Here is a 13,771-nt window from a genome sequence, read left to right on the forward strand (position 1 = left end):
TACATACATTTCTGCTCAGTAACCAACACAACTTATAATACAGAACTAGGTGTCAAGTTTAATTTTGCTGTGTGTCAAAGAATGTCTTTTGGGCAGAGATAGACTCCCAAAAGATGATCAAGTGTCATTTTGCACTTGCATCATTCAGAAACATAACATGGAAGAACTCTGAGGGGCCTTTACAATTATACCTATTTCAGTTAGTCCCCATTTTATTCCTTGATTTTTTTTTGTTTTGTGTCTTGTTCTTGTTTTGGAGTGAACTCATTTATAATTTAAGAAATAAAAGTGTGTCATAGTTGATATTAAGTTATTTAGTCAGTCAATAACATTAAGTCAGGGGTGGATTGGCCATTGGGAGTACTGGGTGGGCCGATCAATAATGGGCCGATGGCTGCCCGTTTTTTATTTTTTATTTATTCATTTATTTTTTGCTGCGCCTTGCCTTGGTAACTCTCCCGGCCCAGGGGCAAAAAACATGCACCGGCCCACAGAGCTCCGCTGCAGCCTGCACACACAGCAGAGGCCCATTGGCTTGTCTGTCTAAAGAATACCTGGCCCTATTGCCCTATGATAGGCTACAGAGTCCCACCCACGCGTGTTCTAGACCCCCTCCCCTCGTCCAATCCTCTTTAATGACAAGCAGTCATGATGAGAGAGAGAGAGTGAGAGAAACAACAGCACACGAAAAACAAAGCGATAATTACAAAATGGAGAATGCGGGTAAAAAACGAAAAGGCGGAGCTGAAAAACAGAGAGAAAAGAAAAGAAAAGCTCTCGCGACGACGCTGCTAAGAGCAAAACAATGTGAGCAATGTTTGCTGCAGTTTTGCTGCTGCTTCAGCAGTGGGTCCCTCTCAGCAGGCTCCCGCTGCAATGGTGGTGCAGGAGCAGGTTGAGGAAGACTCTCCACCATGTGGAAGTGGTGATATAGTCTTAAGCAGGTGTGTGCCTGCCAGCATGGTGTGGATAAACACTCATTAAATGTTCAAAACGATTACTTAACTGTCTATGAACTTTACTTGACATAATAAATAGCAAACTCTGCATAGTGTGGTGTGTTACAACTAGGCCTAAATCTAGTTATCTAAAGTATTGGATGTGAAGGAAAATTAATTACTTTATATCTGTATTACTGTGTACATGTTTTTCTGATCAACTGTGTAATTGAGACAGCTAGTACAAAGTATGTTTGAATGAACTGGTTAAGTAAATATCTTGAACCCAGTCAGCAAGCTGAAACCCAGACAGTTAACGAGTTGAACTGTCTGTGCAAACGAACATTGGACTGTGTATGTGACCAGATGCCGGATCCTTATGTCATCAATCTACTATTAAAGTCAGAGATTTCTACTCAACGGGGTCCAGTCTTCTCATGAGTCTTGAGACTATGAGAGCTGCACCCTACTTCGGCCGAGTAGTCTGTCTGTATTGCATGAAAGCTGTTTTGGGTTGTATGCATAATTTGATTCTGATATTCACTAATAAATGCCTTAAATCTGAGATTGCTCTCAGTGTTATTAGTGAGTTTGTAAGTTCTTTATCTCCTCTTCATACAGAATAAGCATTTTGGCTTCAACATTGGAAAACAATAACCATATTCATATACTATCCTGATTAATTGATTAGTTGCTTTTATTAACCACTTAACCACTATTTTCATCAAAGGATGACACACACTTGCAAATCTGCAAGCTTACAATTCACATGTTGCAATGTGTTGTGGTTTGAGCATGTAGATCCGCTATTTTCACAATTTTTGATCATTTCTACCTATAATGACATCCCCCAAATCAGGTCACCAGAGTTAAAGCCAATAGTTGCACTTTGTATTGTATTATTATACACTCTTGAATATTAAATCCTTTCTCCAGTATCCTTCTTAAGAGCAAGTGAGCAACATACTGTGTAGTCATCATTTATTTTATTCAAGGCTCCAGAATATAAGGGATATTGTTCAGTATACTACTGTTATTAAGGGCTTGTGTGTTTATATGTACATCAACGGGGCGAGTTGGCACAGTATATGCGCACGGATTGTAGTGGGCCGGTCTGGACCAAAAAGTCCAGGGCCGTATTTTTGTCCCAGTCCAGGCCTGCATACCTATGATCATATCCAGATCCAACCCCCTCTGTATTTTAAAGGTGAATAGGACACACACCGGTGTATAAGACACCGGTTTAAATGAAAAAATATTGCGTTAAAGGCAGTGGCGATTTTAGACCCTTTTTAAGGGTGCTCAAGCAGCACCCCTAAAAATAATTATTGTATTTTTTTACCCCTAAAAATAATTAAATAAAGATTGTATTATTTTTCCTAAAAATGATTTGATAAGGCTTTAATTATTTTGTGAGCCTGTCTGTTAGAGATGGGACAAACACTTACGCTACGGGTTCAAATGGTTTTATTTTAACAGGTTAAATGTACTTTGGATAGTTCTGTCATTAATATTGTCTTTCTCTCAGGGTTCATTAACTATCTCAGTGTCCTCTCTGTAGAAATCTGTGATTGTTTTATTCTGAACCTTTATTATTATACACTATAGTAGACCACTCAACTATGTATTAATATTTATTGTTGCAATTTACGTTATCCAAGGAAATTAGTAATTTAGTAGGGGATTTGAACACTAACAGGGCATTGTATGTCAAATTCTCATTTAAGAGCTGAGCCCCTCTAAAGGTCTGATCCTAGAATCGCCCCTGGTTAAATGTGCGTCTTATACACTGGTTATTACGGTACATCTTATATTTAGTTTACAGACAATATGACCATCGTCAGTGATCTGTGTGTTCATTTATCAACAAGTAAAGATAAAACTTAAAAATTAATCTACTGAGAAAATATCAACAATTTGATTGAAATTAAAAGATCAGTCTTACTGTGATAGCTGTTTGTCTGTCCTAGAACAGCCAACAAGGTGAGGACCACAGCTGGTATCATCATCCTGTGGAAAACATTAAACGTTTCTCAAAACATTGCTATTGATGATATATGAAAAATTAATTTGATTATCTAAGCACTAAGAACTTGGCACTATTTTCTTTATCTAAAACATTTAAGCCACAACTGAATTTCCCCTATACATACCATCTCCATATGTATACACATGCACAAATCTGCGTATTTGTACTCCCACACCACAATATCTATTTTATAAAAGGGTCCAAACATCAAGTAGCCAATTCATGTCTTTGGCCTAAATGAAATTACTCTAAATCAGAATAAAGTGGGCAAGTATCACAGAGGCCTCCCTGCTACATGTGATAGCTATCCCTGCTCTTAGAAAATGTTTACATGCTTTGATGTTAAACAAAACTTCTCTTATAGTGTCTATTGCTGCAGGGCCTCTACTCACACTCAAACTGAAAACTTTTTTTTTTTTTATTGTATGTCTCTTCAAAGAAAACCTTCCAGAGTTGACCAATAGTTGGAGTCCCAATCAGAGCCGAGCCCACTCTGCTCTGATTGGTCAACTCCCTCAGGTCTGAGCAGGCACCACCCTTAAACTCCAAACACATAGGTTGAATCCAAATGACTTCATTGCACTTGTAGATTTGCACAAGCCAGATACAGCCAACACTTTTCATCTCCAGTCAGAAAAGTGCAGTAACTAGGCTGTCCTTCTTTGTTTTCTTATTTCTTATGCAATCAATAACTCTAACTTTGTTAGGTCTAACATGTCTGTCATCAATACAAGAGGAGACAGAGTTGTGTTAGCCTCGACTGTGCTCAACATCTTCCTATTTGCTGTAATACAACAACCTCATATGACACATGCCTGCATATAGCCTTTACCACAATATTAGCCATTGCCAGCTCCACTGAAGCTGATCAGCAGATAGCAGCAATGCAACAAAGAAGCTGAGGCAAATATATATCATCATAGGTTAAACTGTAAGATGTCTTTTTATATGCACTATTGCATTTTTGCATTGCTATAACTATCACAGAAGTTGTGGGGCTCAATGCATTAAGCAGAAAAACAGAATATGACAACCAAATCAAGAACACATTGATATCATCTTCATGAAAAACATTAATTTACTGTAAATCAGGAGGATTTCTCTGCTTTGTGATGAAAAGATTAGTAAGTAGCTAAACTGAGCTGTTGGTGGGAGTGTTATTTTTCTTATTCAGTTGTCTCAATAATTACGATTTAATTGCATGCTTGTCTATATGCTGTTTTCTTTAGTTGTTGTGGTTCACAATTGCTGTACAAAATTCAAATGTGCATCGTCATACTCCACAAAAATGTGCACAAAATGGTGATCACACACACACACACACACACACACACATATACAGTACCAGTCAAAACATACTCATTCCCATTTAAGAGAATGTGGAAATGTGTACAATACTAAATCTCTAAGTAATCTACTCAGAATAGATTAGACACAAACACAAACATTTGTTTCTTTAAACCATTATAGCGTTTGCCTAGCCTTAGCCTAACCAAACCCCAGTAACCTCATTAAAAAAGAGTATGATTTCATCATTATGACTTAATTCATGTCAAAAGTATTGCATAAACTTCTCATCCTAGTTTTGTTGCACTTTCAGATCTTTCTAAAAAATAGTCACATTAATAGCTTCATCATTACCCTATGACACTCAATATGTATAACATACATACCTGGAGGCTCTCAAGCACCCTGGAAGCTGTGATCTACATGTGTGTGCATAGAAGTTAATGTTTTATACTTTTGTAGAGAGAATGAGTGACAGTTGTTTTATTAATCAACATCCTGGTCAAATAACAAGTGTTTTTGTAGACTGTCGCCCATACTATTGACACTTGTAGTGATGCTTATAAACGTTCTGTTCCGAGGCATGGTCCAATAACATTTAATAATATATGCACTTGACTGTCAATTATGATCAGAAAAAGAGGAGTGGTGCCCTACACACACAGTCACACTGCAAAAGGAAGAAAAAAGTTATATTGATAAGAAAAAGAGTGCAACAGCACAAAAAATAGAGGGAGAAAAAGAGCATGTGGTGAGTTCACAAGATCACAAAGTATTTCCCAAATACTGCACAGGATAATACTATATAGAAAGAAAAACAAAATAACACAATACACAACAAACAAATGCTATGCTAAATGTTATGTGTTACATGTATTACATGTGTGTCCTCAAATATTTAGGATTGGATAGCCTTAAAAATTGCTAAATTCTATTTTTATAAAAAGTGTGATAATAGAATATTATAGAATATAAGCCCTATTAAGAGCCAGGAGCTAAATAGTGTGAGTAAAAATCGTATCTACTTTACATGTTTGTGAGCCTTTCTTGCTAAATGTAGCTAACCACCAAACTTTACCCCTGAGTTTTTCTTGTTCAATATTGCTATTAAATACAGTATAGTGTTAATAGGTGCCATTCAATTATAGTGTAATACAGATGTGACAGTGGCTACAGGCCATCATGTAACACTGGTTTATGTGAATGCACCAGTATATATTCATTTCTAAAAACATATTCATACTTCAAAACTTTCTCAATGTATTTTATTTGAAACACAATTAAAACACATATATTAGACCTGAAACAGTGTGTCGGACGGTTAATGGTCCGGTAATGATAGAAGAGTGACCGGAGCCAGCGGCTTCTTCTACTGCTAATGTTAGCTTGATGACCACTGACATTGATGCGTACACCTGCTGCCGGGACTAGTGTCAGCACAAACCCACCAAAAACCTGGGTTGACAACACAAAACACAAGCTGACAGAAAAAGCTGTAGATGGGGTAACCGCTCAACAGCTCAACCTATTTGTGTCTTAAAAATTATAGAATATAGTTCAAAATGGCGGACTGGGACAGTAATTCAGGAATTTGACTCCATTCCAGGCCACTCTTTTCATGCAGATATCATATATATTATGATAAAGTTATTTTAATTATTATGATTTATAACATATTGCCAATAAAATAAAAGTAAATTGCAATAATTTTGAGAGACTATTGTAGCTGGACCTCAGTCCAACCCTGTAGGGGGAAGGACATTTTGTACATTTTTACGTCAAATGCATCATCTGGTACACTGAGAGCAACATTGAGAGGTTATATCTATAAAAAATATTTGTGCTTTAGTATTTAACTGCTTGCTTTATAGGTATGAATGATAATGACACACCCACAAAGCACAGGAAAGAAGTTTTACCAGTTAATAAATGTTCCAAACAAACTAATGTCCATATTTAGCTCTGAAACAAAGAAAGCAGCAGTGATAATCCAAGTGCATCTAAGTACTGTTAGATTTGGACATTTTTCAGTAAATATCTTTTTACACATTGTTTCAAGTTTGCATTGTGTTTCTTTAAATAACTAAACTAACTGTCTTTGCTTATCAATAAGCTTGCTCGCTATATTGTTGCTGGTGAAGTTGACTGTTCAAGTCAGGCCAGAACAGTGCTCCCGATGTGCAGTCTGCCAGTGCCTCAAACCTCACTCTGCGGAGTATACTATGCCCTGTGTGGTTTTGATACCTGCGTGGAGGTTTTATGTGGTCATTAATTGACTATCATGTCAGTCCTCTCTTTGAGGTATGTGCAAGCGCCTAGGTGAAACGTTACTCTTTCTCTCTGTTGTCCACATAAGTGACCTTTGAAATGCAATGCTAATATAAAATTGCATAGTTTAATAATTCTCACTGACCATAACGAGGGGTTAAGCTATTGACATTTTTTTTGGCTAATATACAGTATGTAGTCTCTAAAACCTCATTGATACAGTCATTTTAGTTAATACTCAAAAACATTTTCGCTGTTATGGATAGTAGTCAAGACTAATACAAATTAAGATTTAGTTATATGTTGAGTGAATCTTTTTTAGTAATGGAATATATAGTATGCCAATATGTAAAGGGGTTAAAAAAAAGCATCAGAAAAGTTGCCATAGCAGAGGCCAATCAATGCCTCTGCTCTTTATTTGGCCCTGTTCCACTACCTGTCTTTCTCCTTTCCTACCTTTCTACTCTTCTAACATTATTCTTTCCTTCTCTTTTTCCTCTACATCTCTACCTCCCTTGCTTTTACTCTGTGCCAACTCATCTGCTCACTCATTCCTAATTACTACCTGTTCTTGTCAACTAGTGCCTATAGCCTGTCACCTCAACATCATTCTCCTTTATGCTGTGTCTTTACACACTTCTCTCCCACCACTCCTTCCTTCTATATTCAATCCCTAACATGTATACTTTCTCTAACTTGACTTTGCCCACTTTCCTCTTCCCTTTTCCTTGCATAACACTAACGGTGGGGGCGTGGGGCGTTGAAGTAGGTCAGGACTGTATTTCTAATGATGCTACGGCCATATTGACAAAGTGCCTTGTTGAGAGCAGTCAAATCAGCAGACATTATAGTGTCTGCAGACTGCCTGACAGTCTGCCATGAGGGACATGCCTCAAAGCACTGCTCTCTCTGAGTACTTAACCTCTTGTTAGAAGAGGGGACAGTAATAAAATGGTGTGTGGTATGGGTAATGTACACGCCATATGGTCCCTAGTCAAAAACTCGGCTATCATTTGCAGACGTTATAATACAGGACGTATCATATGCTGTTTGAAGTTGATGGTGTAAACTTTGGTTAAGGATAAGTATGATTATTAAGGTAGGGACTTTGGTTTAATTTAATTGTCAAGCTTAGGAAACACGAGTGACTGACAAAACAGTGTAATTTACATATTGCACATATTGACAGAGGTTTTACTGCTCATGTGGTAACTGTAATTAATGTTTTGATGATATTTAAAAAGTACACACTGGACATTCTTGTCAAAAAAATTGCTTTTTGTAATAAACAAGTTTTGTATAGGTAAGCTAAAATCCTAGTGCAACACATGAGTACAAAAATCATATTATACCAGGTTGAGATGAACGATGGATGTATTAAGACAATATTGTGTTCCATGTACACTGAATTAATTTCAGTGTTGCTCGTCACACAGCGAAATCTTCAAACATCAGCGTAGGTCTTGACCTAGCCAACCAACTTCCTTCACACAACTATAACATGGATATTAAGGAAGTAATTTTTTAGAGGAAATGCAAAAATGCAATTATACAAAGAGTTACTGCATATTTGCAATGATCTCTTTGATTTTTTTGTGTTTGTTTGTTTATTTTTTATAATGGCTGTGAACCTTAGCTGTAGTATTCCACCTATCTCTGGGGAAGCCAAACAAGTGCAACCACACATGCACACACACACACACACACACACACACACACAGACACACACACACACACACACACACACACACACACACACACACACACACACACACACACACACACACACACACACACACACACACACAAATAACTTGAAAGGGTGATACAGCAGACTTAAAGACAGGATAACCAATCCAGAGTAAGACTGAGGTAGGAATAACCTTATTAAAATATTGACTAAATTTAGAAATATGTAAAGAAATAAATATAAAAATAAAGAAATATAAAAAATACATACATAAATAAATGGAGAAATGCCTAAATTCACGTAAAAAATAAAGAAGTAGCCTTTTTCATATCAAAAAATGAATTTTGAATGCATTTCTGTATTTAATTATTTATTTATGTATTTATTTGTAGGCTTATGTTATTTGTGTCCTTATTGACTTAATATTAAAAAAATACACAGATAGACCACCTACAGAATAGATATCAAGATGTTCAGATACAAAATTTCAAATCACAAAATCTGAAGGTACCTTTTTGGCCTCCCCAGGACTCAGTGTTAGGACAATTGTCATTTATTTTGTACATAAATAATATATATGAAATGTTCAAAACATTGAAAACTATTTTATTTGCCGACTATACAAAATTACTCATTTCTGGATACAATGGAAAAATAATTGAAAAAGCTAATCTTTGGTAATGGCTCAAAATACTAAAATAAGGAATTCATGATAAATGATGTAGAAATAGAAAGAGTGACTGAAATGATTAAGTGCCTGAATATTTTTTTAGGTTGATAATAGGTAATAAATGATGTTGGAAGCCATATATTTTTATATTAAAGTTGAAATATTAAAATTAATTGCAACACTATATAGAGCCAATGATCTTCTATATCAGGCTTTGTTATACACCTTATGCTCGTCCTTTCTCCAATCTTCTTCCAACAAAGAAGAGCCATCAGAATCTTAATTAAAATACTTATAGAGAACCAACAAACCCACTTTTTTAATAAATTAAAATGTAAAGATCTGGTTGACTTCAGTTTTGTACAGAGTAAAAAATCAACAATTGAGCAACAGTATCCAATGGTTGTTTCAAGATGGTGTAGTAAAGATCCAACAGTAAACAGTAACACAGTAACACCAGTCTCAATATATGTTTATTAAATGCAAATATGAATGTGCAAACGGACAAATACAACAAATTTAAGAAAACATTATGCTAATAGAGTTGTTATTGCTTGGGCTGCCTTTATGTGTTTCTCTTTCATCCTTAAACTTTTTTTTCTCTTTCAATCTTGAATCATTTATTTACTGTGTTTTTCTTGCAACATCATTACATCCTGCATCCTTTCTCGCTTCTGTCTCATCTCTGTCTCTCAATTAATATACTCACTCTTTGGAAATGTGAAAAGCCTTCCTTTTAAAATATCTGACAGAGCATGAAGCAAAACTTTCTATTTTATGGTGTTAATTACAACAACTGAGGACAAACAACACAGGAGGAATGCATAAGCAGTCGAACCATTCAAATCATCAAGCTATACCTTTACATTAACCTTACTGTTATGTAAAGAAGCAACAACATCAGCTAAACTGGACTGCTAAAACAACACAATGTCAATTCAAAAAACTTTGGCTCCACTGAAGGGTTTTTGCTTGCTGACAGATTACTATTTAATAACGCTCACGTCAGTTAATATCATCATATGATTCTCTTAATTCTTATTAATTCATCTGTCCCATGAAAGCAAGCTTCAGCACAGAGTGCATTTATTTTAACATCGGCGTGGCTGGAGTGGGTGGTGATTTGTTGGTTGTTCTGGTAACAGCTACCTTGATGTTTTACACAAGGATACAATGTTGGAAATGGAAAACAAAACTAGCACTTCTAGAATCTGCCCTGCGCCCACGTTGTCTAAATAGCAAATGCACTTGCACCAGTCTGTGCGCCTATGGGCGTGTTGGTCTCAAAATGAGGTGTGGTCAGGTGCATTGGTGGCGCGTTGCTATTTTGAGGGAAAGGAAAGCGATTGCACTACTGACCAAAAAAACCCAGGTCTAAAGTCACTGGCGCATAGTGATGGGCAAACCGGCTCTTTTCAAAGATTTGGCTCTTTTGGCTTGGCTCCCTTAGAAGAGCCAGCTCTTACGGCTCCCAAACGGCTCTTCATTTAGTACCACTCTGAGCGTTCTATTTTAGCCTGATTTAGCAATTATGAATGGTTTGTGTATTGGTAAGCAAGTTTTCATTCAGTGTTTTCATAAAAGCGTTATTTGTATGCATTTTTTCCATTACAAAAAAAATACAGTAACTTTTGTTTAACATTTTAATCAAACTGTTAAACACCTGAAAATCCTTGAACTGAACACAGAACAACTGAACACATTGACATGCTTGCACTTATATCCTCCTCTGTCTCTGCTGTGTGTATCTGGCCTGTACCACTACACTCACTGTCTTTGGAGCGTCTGCCCCCCTTCCTTCTTTCACATAATGGTATGATCCTAGTCTGTCCTCGCATGTGATTGGCCGAATGGTGTGCCCATCAAAATAAACTCCCACCCCTGCCTGCATGGATTCTCAGCCAAACGGACTGCTGAACAGGAGGCTGAAGATTCGGCTCTCTCCGACGGGCATCGGCTCTTCTCGTTCACTACAAAGCATCGGCTCTTAGAGCCGGCTCGTTCGCGAACGACACATCACTACTGGCGCATATGTCACTGTTATTAAAGGGCGCATCATCAGGGTGTCCAATATGCTCCTAGATAGGCGGGTGCGCAGCGCGCATACACTGTGTCTGTTACGCACACACGGGCGCGCAGCAGCACACAAACATGCAAAACATCACAAATAAAAGGACCACAATGTGAATTTGTATTATGATGTACATCAACATATTAAAAAAAAGTCAATGACGTGCCACTATGTATCAGAATCAGTCAATCGCAGTAATGATCAATGAAACTGTCAATGTATTCATGTGACCAATCCTGGTAAATCCGCCATCAAACTAACACTCCGCCAAGGTGGCAGCGCACCTGGATATTAATGGGAATGGGCCTGGCGCAGTGGCCATTTTTCCGCTGTTAAAATAGCAAAAGTGGATTTGGACACGCCCCAAAAGCACTTCACACCATGTGCTATAGATCGTTAAAATAGGGCCCTTGGAGTCTCTGGGCACTATTGGGTGACTCTGGGCCTGGCTACTCCTGTTTCTCACCAGGTTGGAAACCTGTGTGTTGTGCTGCTCCTGCTCCCACCAGGGACTTCATCCTTTCCATCCTACTGGGGTGCTCATCCTCTCCCCCTCTCGGGCACCCCTGGGGGTGTCTTTCCATTAGGTTCATAGTAGCTTTGTTGGGAGTCCTCACAGATTGGGTTGCCAGCCCGTTCTGCTCTGGTTGCTGTCTCTCCGAGCTGTCACTGCCTCTCCAGTAGCCACCACACTGGTTGTCATCCAGTCTTTCCTGGCTGTCACTAATAACTCAGAGAAAGAACTGTGATCATACATCTACAGATGATTCTGGACAGCACAGCAGGGGTAACTTCATTGACACTGGATCAGTAAGGATCTGACAATAATTAATGTTCTGTGTTCTGTTACAAATCAACACAGGTCAGCTGTTACACACAAATTCAGGTTTATATGTAGGATTGTTTGTAATAAAGCAGAACTTATGGATGAATCCTGAGCTCCATTAGAGCTGTCAGAGCTACGCCCTAATGTCTGACCGAATATTTCTTCCATGATTACGATCATTATATCAATTCAATATCATTCAAGCCTCAAGTTTGAAGATTTGAAGAGAGACAGAGAGTGAGTGAGGAGTGAGTGTGCGTGCAGTTAACACCAACTCTCTGAAGGCGGTAATAGCACCACTATGACTAACTACATGTGGCAATTAGTCTTTGTGAGTTAGATGTTTTTTGCAGTGATACTTATTTGCATATAAAGGGGCCAATATTGTGCAGAATGTATGAGTATTACCTAATTTACATACATGCAAATGACACAGGCACACCATGATGCTATTTGCATGGCAGAGCAGTTTGCGGTGAAGTCATTTGCACTGGTTAAGCAGTCACAAAAGCTGTGCAACCCTTTTGTGGATTTGCTAAATCCTGCTAAATTAGCTAAACTGAGTCAATATCTTCCGAGGTTAGCCAGTTAAGTGCTTCTTTTTTTGTGTGTCCGTGGAATGAAGTTCCTTTTGTCCCACATCTCTCAAAATGTAGTCACATTTCAGGGGAATAGCTTCAGGGCATGAGGAATTGTCATGGTGACTAAGACCCAGTTTCATATACAGTACATATGGGTGTGTCAGTATTGTATTGACAGACTTGAAAACACCCAAACCTGTCCTTTAAGTTTTTAAAGAGTGCCACATGAAAATTATTTTAAACTTGCATGACAGTGACAGAGCTTCACTTTACCAGGCTTAAGTTAAGAAACAACTGTGTCTGCACACCTATTTAATAAGTTCTGTTAACAAGTTCTGTCTTCAACAAGTTGCAGTCATGAAAGAGCTACATGCAACTGTGTGAATAACTGTGCTCAGGAATTATTTGCATTGTTGTGCTAATTCAGGCCATTGGATTATAAGTATTTATTAACAGGAAGATTAAATTATTATTTTGTATCAAAGAATATCCACCCCATATAAGATGTTTGAAACAAACTCTATTCCTAACCCTAACTCTGAGAATCCCCACAGGCATTTGTTGTACAGTGTCCTATATTCTTTTTAATTATATTTGTGGAGTGGTAATGCTCAGAAAACATTTATATTCACTCATCTCCTTTCATGTAATCGCCATAGAACATCATGTTCAAAGCAATAGCCTTAATTTATGTCAGTATTTACATGATCAACTTGTTTTTTGTGTGTTTCAATCAGTTTGTTTTTCAAAAGATTAGGTACCAAATCGCTATTTAAGTGCAGACTATTCCACAAGTTTGATTAACAGAATTTTCAGTGTTTCAGAAGTATAGAAAACATGATTCCCCCGCACAAAAGAGCTGTTTTCAAAAAATATATAGACCTACAATGTGCATTAATTCTGTTAAATCTATGAAGACATCACATATCTGAAAGAAACAAGCAAGCAAGAAAAAAAGAAGGATAAAGAGGGGTGTTAAGAGAGAATCTCAGTGAAAGAACAGACTTTATACTGGCTCTCCAGGGAAGCACTCTCTCCTCAATCGCTTGCTCTTAGGTCTCTCATAATGACATCTCCAGCACCAGATTGCCTCCCTGCTAGAGTACTTTTTTCAGTCTATTGTCCCAGAGAGATGTTCCTAACATGGGGTGTTGAGCATGTGAAGGTGGGGGAGGCAGTCTATCAGACAATCAAATGATAGGATTTTCTCTTCCAATCATTTTTGATAGCATGATGTGTCAAAGAGAAGAGAGAAGAAGAGAAGGATAGGGCAGAGATTTTTTAAAAAGAAAATGTCCTTCTCTCCTTTGCCATGAGGTCAACAAAAATTATTTGTCCTTTTTGGAGGGGTAAGTAATTTTCAAGTTGTTTGTCTCTCCTTTCCACAGATCTGACAATCAAGGCTCCCTGC

This window comes from Scomber scombrus, chromosome 7 (genome assembly GCF_963691925.1).
Source record: "Scomber scombrus chromosome 7, fScoSco1.1, whole genome shotgun sequence".
Lineage (NCBI taxonomy): Eukaryota > Metazoa > Chordata > Actinopteri > Scombriformes > Scombridae > Scomber > Scomber scombrus.